We start from the raw sequence: 10140 nt of genomic DNA, 5'->3' as shown, positions 1-10140 counted from the left end.
TCGCCTGATGAGGGGCCATGCAGGTGGACGTGGTGGACATCACCGGGGGAAGGAATCATTACTCAGCCAGCAGCTAAAAACAGGTCAAGTGTGTTTCCGTGATGTTGAAATTGATGACTGTATAGTCCGAGGGTGAGGAGAGAGGTAGAAAGTTGGAGAGCGACGATATGAGAGACAGAGGAAATGAGGAGGACAAGTGGCTGAGAGTGTTTAAAAGATACAGGAAGAGAGTGTCTGTTGGGAGAGAGAAGATCAGGTGCTGAGAGAAGCTTTTACTCTCAACTGGGTATCCAACTCCTCTCTCTCTCTCTCTCTCTCTCTCTCTCTCTCTCTCCACTCCTCTAGATTGCAGTCATCAGTTGCAACATCATGGAACAACACTTGACTCTAATTCTGAAATTAACGGCGATTGCGAGAGGACAGCAGCTGCTCCCGAAATAGCCTTCCTTTACCTATTAAGTTAACTCAGTTACTCCACCAGGCAAAAAGTGCCAAAGCATGCAGGTCGAGGTGAAAGTCAGCAAAGAAGCGTTTAGGATTGTATCAAATCCAATAAAGAGTATGTAAACAAACTGTCGGGCCTGTAAAGGTGTTTGGAGACACTTTATGCAATTAGCAGCAGACTCGACTTTTATTATGTCATGTTTGTTATGAAATCGTTTTGGCAGCAGGAAAAGCAGTGGGTATGCTGTTCCCATACGGCGATGAGCAATCCAAAGGAGATGAATGATTTCAAACTTATCATTTTAAGACAGCGCCCACTAATAAAACCAATTGCTACTCCTTGTAAACATGTGGGCATAGAAAGCCCTTTGAGACTGTAAACTGAGCTTTAAATAAACCTGAACTTGAACTTGAACCTGAATAGTTTATCTCATGTCTCACTACTTATAACTCTTTTATTACTTTATTACTTATTTATTACTTATCTTGGGGAAATGTGTCACTGGATTTTCAAATGTCTTGCTCTGTATGTATGATACGTGTTGTTTTATAGTCTATATAAACTGCGACAAACTGCCTTTGTAGAGATAAATGAATCTGTCTGAATCTGAATCTGATTTTTTTTAGTGATGAAAACCAGTAGTAGAGTAGCTGATACACTGTACACTGTGAATCAAGTTGACCATACATTAAGTCCTTTACAGCTTTCCCGGTGGCTGTGACAGGGGCTAAAAAGTGTGATCAACTTAATTTTGCTCACTCGTTTCCGTTTCCCTTCTGCATTGCCTTTTCCCCACTCTGGTGCATGTTATACCCCAGTGGCTGTAGCCCCTATGTAGACAGACACCTTAACAACTTTGGGGGTTAGTTGAGCAATAATAAACAGGAGGGAGACCTATGCTGGCTAAAACCACAGCACACCAGCCTAGCACGACATTAAGTGTATTACTGTGATTATTCTACAGTCTAGCTGCTAAGAAGCATCAAGCAACAGAGTCAGTTGTCTCGAGCTCTATATGAATGTTACTGCTTTTCAGATACTTGCCCTCCACGATGTCTTGCTGCACTCACATCATATGGTACATACCCCAAGTACTATCCTCCAATTTGTAAAATGCACCCACACCCATGTTTAACTAGTAATTACAACTGGGAATCTCATATCTTTCTGAAAACTCTGATACATCTGACTAGGTGCTAAATAATGTGGAAATACCCAGACAATACTGTCTTCATATCATTTCTGAGCAACCATAAATGGAAAATGAATGCAAATTTAATGCTACATTTTATCATGCCTGCTACAAATGACAGAGCAGCCCTATTATAAATATATATAAATATATTTTTGTTGATTTAATGGTTCAGTAGTGTTACTTTCTGATATAAGTCCGATTGATGTGAACACTCAGCACAAGTTTTAGCAGTGGGAACCTTTCCTGCCTCCACCTTCCCTCCCATATGATGAGAAGGCAGCATTAGACTCATTCCCCTCCCTCGTTATCCTGGCTGGTAGCGACTGTGTGGGACAGCAGAGTGACTGCCACTGCTCAGTCTGGACAGGCTCCATTGATCTGGCAGAGTTCACTTAAATGGTGAGTCATTGTTTTGATTGGCTGTCACGTTTGAATACGCAAAAGCTTTCAAATGAATGCAAATCGCCCCGCAATCTCCTACGTCATCAGCTGCAATCATGACCCAAAGTGGTGATGCCCAGGCCGTAGAAAGTTTTTTTTTTTTGTAAAGTCTGGCTGGATCCTCACAGGTGACTTCAAGCTAAATCCAACAGATACATAGATAGATGTACCTTATTCCTCCCAAATTTGGAAATTCTTGTGTTACAGCAGCAGGTTATCAAGACATTGCACAGGAACAATAGTAGGCTCCACAAAATATAGCTCACAGCACCAGAGGAACAACGAATAACAAAATTAAATGAAGTTGCTCAATACAAAGGATATGTATATATATGAAAAAAAAAAAAAAAACATTGCATACCCTATAAGAGTAATAAAAAAATAAAATATGCTAAAATATATCTACAAAATACTGATAAACCTTCTACCTATAAACCTTTGCATACACTATATGTATTATGTATTATTTCTGCAAAATATCAATAGAATATGTATATATAGAACACATATATAATCATAATATATAATTTATAATATAATTTCCATGTGGTTCTCCCTGATGAGCTGGGTGGCAGGCACTGCCAGACTTGCAACATTATTCCAAGTCTGAACTTTTGCCATGTCAAAACATACACATAAAGATTTTTTAAAATGAAACAATATATCTCTGCTGCTACAGTTCAATAGATCACTTGTTACTTTGAAGTCAGCTTACTTACAGGTGTTAAGATGAAATGAGGCAGAGATATACATACACAAAAATGTGGTAAAGGTACCAGGAGATAGTGGATCTCATCTGAACACCTCTCAGCAAAAAAAAAAAAAAAAATGTTTGGAACTGACTATGGTGTAATCAGTTTGTCTTATAGGGAAACATGACCATGTTGTTGATGACTTTGTGTCATGGTGCGATGAATTCTTCTTCGATTTGATAATGCTCAAAAGTAAGTACATGATTTTATGATATTACAAATCCAGTATCATAAAAGGCAATATATTTTAATGAGTGTAGAAAATGTGTCATTTTATGTTTAAGCCTAGAGAACAATACCAGCATCATTTAGAATCACAGCCCATTTACTTCTCTCTGCATCGAATTTACATTTGTCTCTATCATATTGCAATGTTCATTTCATGTTCATTTTCATCATATTTGCAGCGTCAAGCACAGCTTGAAATGCCACCCAGGCCAACGAAGACAGCCTAACTGAAGAAAAAAAAACAAAACAAAACATGATTTTATGAGATTACAAAATCATAGTAGACCAATATTTTGCCACCTGTGCTTTCCAGGTTTATCAACTGATGTCTTGTAAACCAAGACAAATGTAATGGTGTTTTTTTTTTTTTATTATTATTATTATTGTGCTTTCATTGTGTGGCTTAATTGTAAACACTGCGCGAATGAGATTTACCTCATGGGAGAGTTAAGTTTTGCATTAAAACTCAATTGACTGAACTGAGGGAGAGTGAGAGAGAGTGAGAGAGAGAGAAAGACAGTGAGAGAGGGAGAGAGAGAGAGAGAAGATGAATGAGACAATTAAACAGTGCTTGATGGCACCTTAGTGACTAATGGCTTTTTCTTCCTGGCTGTCTGAGCACAGACAAACACAGTAGTAGGCAGGGAGCGTGTGTGTGTGTGTGTGTGTGCGTGTGTGTGTGCGTGTGTGCGTGTGTGTGTGTGTGTGTGTGTGTGTGTGCGTGTGCGTGTGCGTGTGTGTGTGTGTGTGTGTGTGTGTGTGTATACACTTGATAGATAGAAAAACACTTGCCGACCTCAAGACAGTGACACTAAGGAACCTACAGACTGTGAGGTGATCCGTACGGTTCATTTTCTTGACGACTATGACCAGCAGTATTTCTTCATTTCACTGCTTTTTATTTACTCACATACTGATGCTTCGGTGTTGTGTGTCTGCCCATTGCCGCACAAAACTGGAACTATAGCTAAAATTAGTTTGCTCAAATCGGTCATTTGAAAAGCAGCATGTGGTTATGTGGGTGCAGTCAGTCTAAAAGCAGAGTTGGGAGATATTTCATTGTATTGATCCTTACTGATCCTGCATGCATGTGTGTGGGCGTGTGTGTGTGTACTGTTTAGGTGTGTTTCTTTGGGCAAACATACACAAGGGCAGTATTGGCACAGTTTCATCCTCTGAGATGACTGGTGGAACATTTCCTTGGTTGTTTTATACACTTTTCCCATTTAAAACAGTTTTACACTCTTTCATACAAGAGATGTTTTGACTTTAATTGCTCGAGAAAAGGAACTGAAATCCACAGACAGAGGAGAATTTACAAGAAAATACAACAAAGTATCTTAGTAAAGTGTTGGGATACCACGAGCTGAGAGGAGATTAAGTGCTCCTTGGCATTGATTCTGTTCCCTCATTTGATGTTTTTAAGACGGTGGTGAAGAGTGTTGTCTAACATTTTGGTCCAAAATCTCCAATACATGTCCAACTGGCTGCATTATGCTGACTGTGAAAGCCATGGCATCATGATTTACATCATTTGTGCCCTGTTGACGGGGGCGTTGTCATCCTGGAACATACTTCTTGTATCGGGATAGAAATGTTTCATCACAGGATAATGGTGATCACTCAGATTTACTGTGTGCCTTCCCTCTTAGGGGACAAGTGGAGCCAAACCATGCAAGGAAAACGCCCCACACAGCATAACAGAGCCAGCGGACCCTCTCCCTGTGAGGTTCAAGCATTCGTGCCTGTTGAGTGGACGCCACACATGCACTCGCCCACTTGCACCACTGAACTCTCAAATGTGCATTTGTCTTTGTAATGAGGGTTTTATGCACTGCAGCCCTACTATATTATCCCTCTCTATGCAAAGTATCTTTTGGAGGAGTGGTGCTCCCTCCCTCCAAAAGAGTTGCAGAGACTTGGAGAATATATGCCAAGGTGCACTGAAGCTGTTTTGGCTGCTCGTGGTGGTCCAACACCTCACTAAGACACCTCATGTTGGTTTGTCCTTTATCACCCCTCTGAATAAATATACAATACGGAAGTGTGTGTCTGTCACTGTGTGTATATTGTAAGTATGTGTACCTCTGCGGTTTGAGCCCTAAAACCCTTTTCCCGGTGCAGCGTAACAGACCGTGGCGGCAGAGACAGAGAAATAAAAACCTCATTAGCTCACAGCGACAGAGAATAACGGGGCTGTCTTCTCCCACCGAGAATAGAATTAGTTTTGGTCATGCCAATGAGTTGTTTACTTGTGTGTATGTATGTGTGTGTGTGTGTGTGTGTGTGTGTGTGTGTGTGTGTGTGTGTGCGTTATGTGTGTATTAGTATGACTGTAAAAATGTGTTGCTTTTGTATGTCTATTGTGTGTATGCTTCCTTGCATGCTAATTGTGTCCAGACCTTTGTGTGTGTGTGTGTGTGTGTGTGTGTGTGTGTATGTGTGTGGGTGGGGGACACCCGATCCCTGCTTCCTGCAGTATACTATGTAAAAGGCCAATAATCCAATGGGGGTCAATAGATGGGACAGTCTTGTGGTAATTAGCTCTGCTTAAAACTGACCTCAGGCTTTGTTCTGCCATCTGGATAGACTGTTCTACCTCCTGTTAGAGAAGTGTGTGTGTGTGTGTGTGTGTGTGTGTGTGTGTGTGTGTGTGTGTGTGTGTGTGTGTGTGTGTGTGTGTGTGTGTTTGAGAGAGTGTGTGTTGAGTGTGTGAAAGTGATTGACATGATAACCTTATTTCCTTTTTGTATTTCCTCATTTGTGTAAAGCCTTTCTTTTCTTCTTTCTTCCTTTCTGTCTTTTCTTTCTTTTTCTTTCTTTCTTTCTTTCTTTCTTTCTTTCTTTCTTTCTTTCTTTCTTTCTTTCTTTCAGAGGTTATTGGGTACAGTGTGATGGCATAAAGAAGCTCCAGAAGATCTAATAAGGCCATGGTGCTTCCACAAAACATCTTTAACAGTGTCAAAAGCATAGTGTGACTCAGAGTATGTAGTGGTAGATTGACCTTTACACTATAAAAATGTCTAATTTACCAAGGCATTTACTCTTTCAGTCTTAAAATCTTCAAGATTAAAAAAAAAAAAAAAAAAAAATCTGTCAAAGGGATGAGATAATCCCACTTGTTTCCAACACAGTTTCACTTCTTTTATTTTTTTTTTCTCTGCGATTGAAGTATAAATATGATGAAACATAGAAGAATAAGGAACATCCACCCACCAGTTTGAAGGAAATGACAAGTTGATTATCACTGTATTACTGGAAACAAGTGGGATTATCTCATCTAACCAGCAGATTTTTTTTAAACCTTGTTTCAGTAAATACAAAATTTTAACACTTCATATGAGATTATATGCACTGCAGCCAGAATATAGGTTGTATTCCAAGCTAAAACCACAGCCATTTGGGCCAAGGTGCCAGGCAGAAGTACGGCAGTTTGTACACCAAAAATCAGTGACATACGCTATAAGAACAAAAGTATTGGACCACCTACACATTACACCTAAAGGAGCTTTTGTCATATCCCATTCTAAATCCATATGCACAGATATGGAGTTGGTCCCCTCCTTGCAGCTACAACAGCTTCCACTCTTCTGGGAAGACTTTCTACAAGATTGTGGAGTTTGTCTGTGGGAATTTTAGCTTGATTTGTGCACTGGGGCAAAGTCATGCTGAAGGAGAAAAGGGCCTTCCCCAAACTATTCCCACAAAGTTGGAGGCATACAATTATCCAAATTGTCTTGGTAAGCTGAAGCATTAAGATTGTGCTTCACTGGAACTAACCAACTAAAAACAAGCCCATAGCATTATCCCTCCTCCACCAAACTTTACAGTCGGTACAGTGCAGTCAGGCAGGGAACGTTCTCCTGGCATTCACCAAACCCAGACTCGTCCATCAGACCGCCACAGAACATTTTTCCACCACTCCAGAGTCCAGTGGTGGCGTGCTTTACACCACTCCATCCAGTGCTTGGCATGGTGCTTGGTGGTTTAAGTCTTACATGCAGATGCTCGGCCATGGAAACCCATGCCATGAAGCTCCCGGCGCACAGTTTTTGTGCTGATGTTAATGCCAGAGGAGGTTTGAAACTGCAACTTTACATGGTCTGCCACTTGGTGGCTGAGTTGCTGTGATTCCTAAATACTTCCACGTTGCAATAATACCACTTACAGTTGATCATGGAACATCTAGGAGGGAAGAAATTTCACAAACTGGCTCATTGCAACAGTTTCAGCATTCAGTATTTTTAAGTCAGATTATACTGTGACAGCATACACAGCAAGGATCTCAGTGTAAGCCTATTGTAACCTCGTCCAGGCAAATAACACAAAACATTTAATTCTACACACTGGTTGTCTAGATAGTAAAACACTTTCTTGTGTTACATCCAGGGAAAGGAATCAGTCTGGGGAATGAAAACAAGTAAATTACTCAGTAGAGCACGCTCACTGCCACACCCCACTTTGCTCAATCAGTTTGAAAAATATATCAGTTCTTTCTTGCCCCACGGGTGTTCGGAAAAATCTCAACTTCTAAGTTGTCTGGAACATGTCAATTATGTCCTTTTGCCTCTATGTTTCTTCAGCTCTATATTCCCTTGGCTCTATGTTCCAGCTATGTTCCCTCGACTGTATTTTCAGTTTTCAATTCTAAATTCTCTAAAATCTTGACCGATAGTTTGTATTTGGCTCAGTATTTGTATTTATACTGTTGTAATTGTTTAACCAGTTATATATTGAGAGATATTACACTAAAATACCCTGGTTTTGGTTCCTTCCCATGCCCACCTCTGCTCATCACATTCATGAAATTCATCAATATTACATTAATGAGAGCAAAATCAATGGGCCATTGTATGAGAGTATGTGGTCAGCTGATTTCTAATCATGCTTTCAAATGTGAAGAGAAGGCAACAAGGAAACACACAATTGGCTGTTTTAGCCTGGAATGCACCATCTATGCCAAATATGCAACTCTGTCATTACAGCGCCCATCACACAACACAAAGGTCCCGGGTTCAAGTCCCTGAAACATCCATGTCAAAATAAAAGTTTATTCTTCAAATGCACAGTAGGTATAGCAGTATAGCAGAGCACAGAAGCAGCCATTTGTCCTCTCAGCACTGTCAATCATATTGAGAGTGTTACAACACAAAATAGAGGTAAAAAAAAAAAAAAGAACGTGCAAAAAGTAAGTGTCATAATAAAACTATAAGTAAACGTGTGCTCCTGCACAAGAGAAGTCATTGAAAGTTGCCCTCGCTTGTTGTAAATTGCTGTGGGTAGAAGCTTCAGCTAATGGACAACTGCAGGGATAAGGGTGAGTCATACCACTTCGAGAGAGAGAGAGAGAGAGAGAGAGAGAGAGAGAGAGAGAGAGAGAGAGAGAGAGAGAGAGAGGGAAAAAGGAGAGAAATATGCACGCATGTCTGCAGCATAATTTAGTGAACGAGGGGGAGTATAGTTGTGTGTAGCAACATATTGAGCAGTGCAGCAAAAAGAACACAGTAGATTTGTTGAGTAGTTCAGCACAGGACAATGGCATCTTTCTGTACATCTTTATTCTTTCAGCATAGCTCACATTTCATGGGCCTTATCGTGCCAGGGACTTGGGTTGGGTTGTTCACACTGCAGCTGAAAGTGTCCCAATTCTGTTTTGTTGCTTTTCCTCACCTTGTTCTGCAGAGGTTTTCAGATCAGTGTGGGCAGAAAATGAAACAAAAACTAGATAAATCGATGTATGATCTGTGACAACAGATCACTGTCATGATAGCTCTGCGTCTATTTCACCATGAAAACATGAAGGACTCAGGCGGCCATTGGAGAGGGTTTCATTGGGAACTCAAGCCAACTGTATCTATCTGCGCCAAACAAGTATGAATTGGCAAATGAACAGTTACCAGGAAACAGTTGCCAATGAAAGATTTTGCCGAGGGCTGCAGATTACGCTCGGTATCCATGTTACTGTTTGTTTTTGGAAAGAGCTGTGTCTGTTGACTTTTCTGTGTAAAATACTAGCTCCACACAACCTATCCATCTTCCCTGTGCTGGGATGAAAGGAAAACGACTCAAAAACCAGCCACATTACACAGAAACTATCTTGATGGATAGACTATAATATGGGTAAATGAGAAAATATTGTTTTTACATTTCATGATAACTGAATATCCTTTGAATTGTATTTGGGGAGGTTCCTCCATTTAGATTAAAACTAAAGGGGATCTATCACACCTTCCATTTATATTATATTATGTATTTTACAGATGCATAAGATAGAGATGAAGAAGCAGTGTAGTGCAAAGAATTGTGGTATTTCAAATTAATGGCATCGTTAAACAATGAATTCAGCTCTCAAAACCTGTGAAATGACGAATCTTTATTCTTCTTTCACATTTTATTGAAATCTCGAGACAAAATGAAATGCAGGTGGAGGTTACAAAGTCATGGGGTGAAATTTTGCTTTGGTGTGGCTAGACTAACAGGCAGCTAACATCGTAGACCAGAGCTAATTGACCAGTGCTCGATCACCAGAGTTGTGGTCACGTGGTGCCACAACATAACTTTGGCTGCAGCAACAACAAAAGGCAAGAGACTGTCCTTGAAATTTTTCACTGGATAAAAGATTCCTCAAAAGTGGCTGTGTTTGCATCATGAGTCCTTTTTTGCAATGACTTTGACCGACTCTTAGTCAGTAAACCCAGAAGGTACCCATTTGAGCTGCTTGACATGTCAAGTATCACTTCAGGATTGTGGTCCATTTAAACTGATGTCAGGAAAAAAAAAAAAAAAATCTGACCAACAATTTGAAATTGAGCACCACAGCCTGCCAGAGTGTGAACATAACTGTATTCACAAGCAAAGTGCTGCCGTTTGACATTATAAACAACGGTAATTACATCATGGAATATAATAAAGGTAGTTTAAGACAAAGGTTGCAAACATATCATCAGATGGTCCATATGCAAGTATTTAATTCTCTCTCCTAATTATAATGCTTCTATAAAGATTCTAAACTATGAGTATAATCTTCATGTTATCCCGATGATCAAGGCTGGGCGAGCAGAAAATGGTGTTAAGCAGCA

Source organism: Myripristis murdjan, chromosome 12 (genome assembly GCF_902150065.1).
Source record: "Myripristis murdjan chromosome 12, fMyrMur1.1, whole genome shotgun sequence".
NCBI lineage: Eukaryota > Metazoa > Chordata > Actinopteri > Holocentriformes > Holocentridae > Myripristis > Myripristis murdjan.
The sequence above is the reverse complement of the archived record's forward strand: the minus strand, read 5'-3'. Positions refer to the sequence as shown.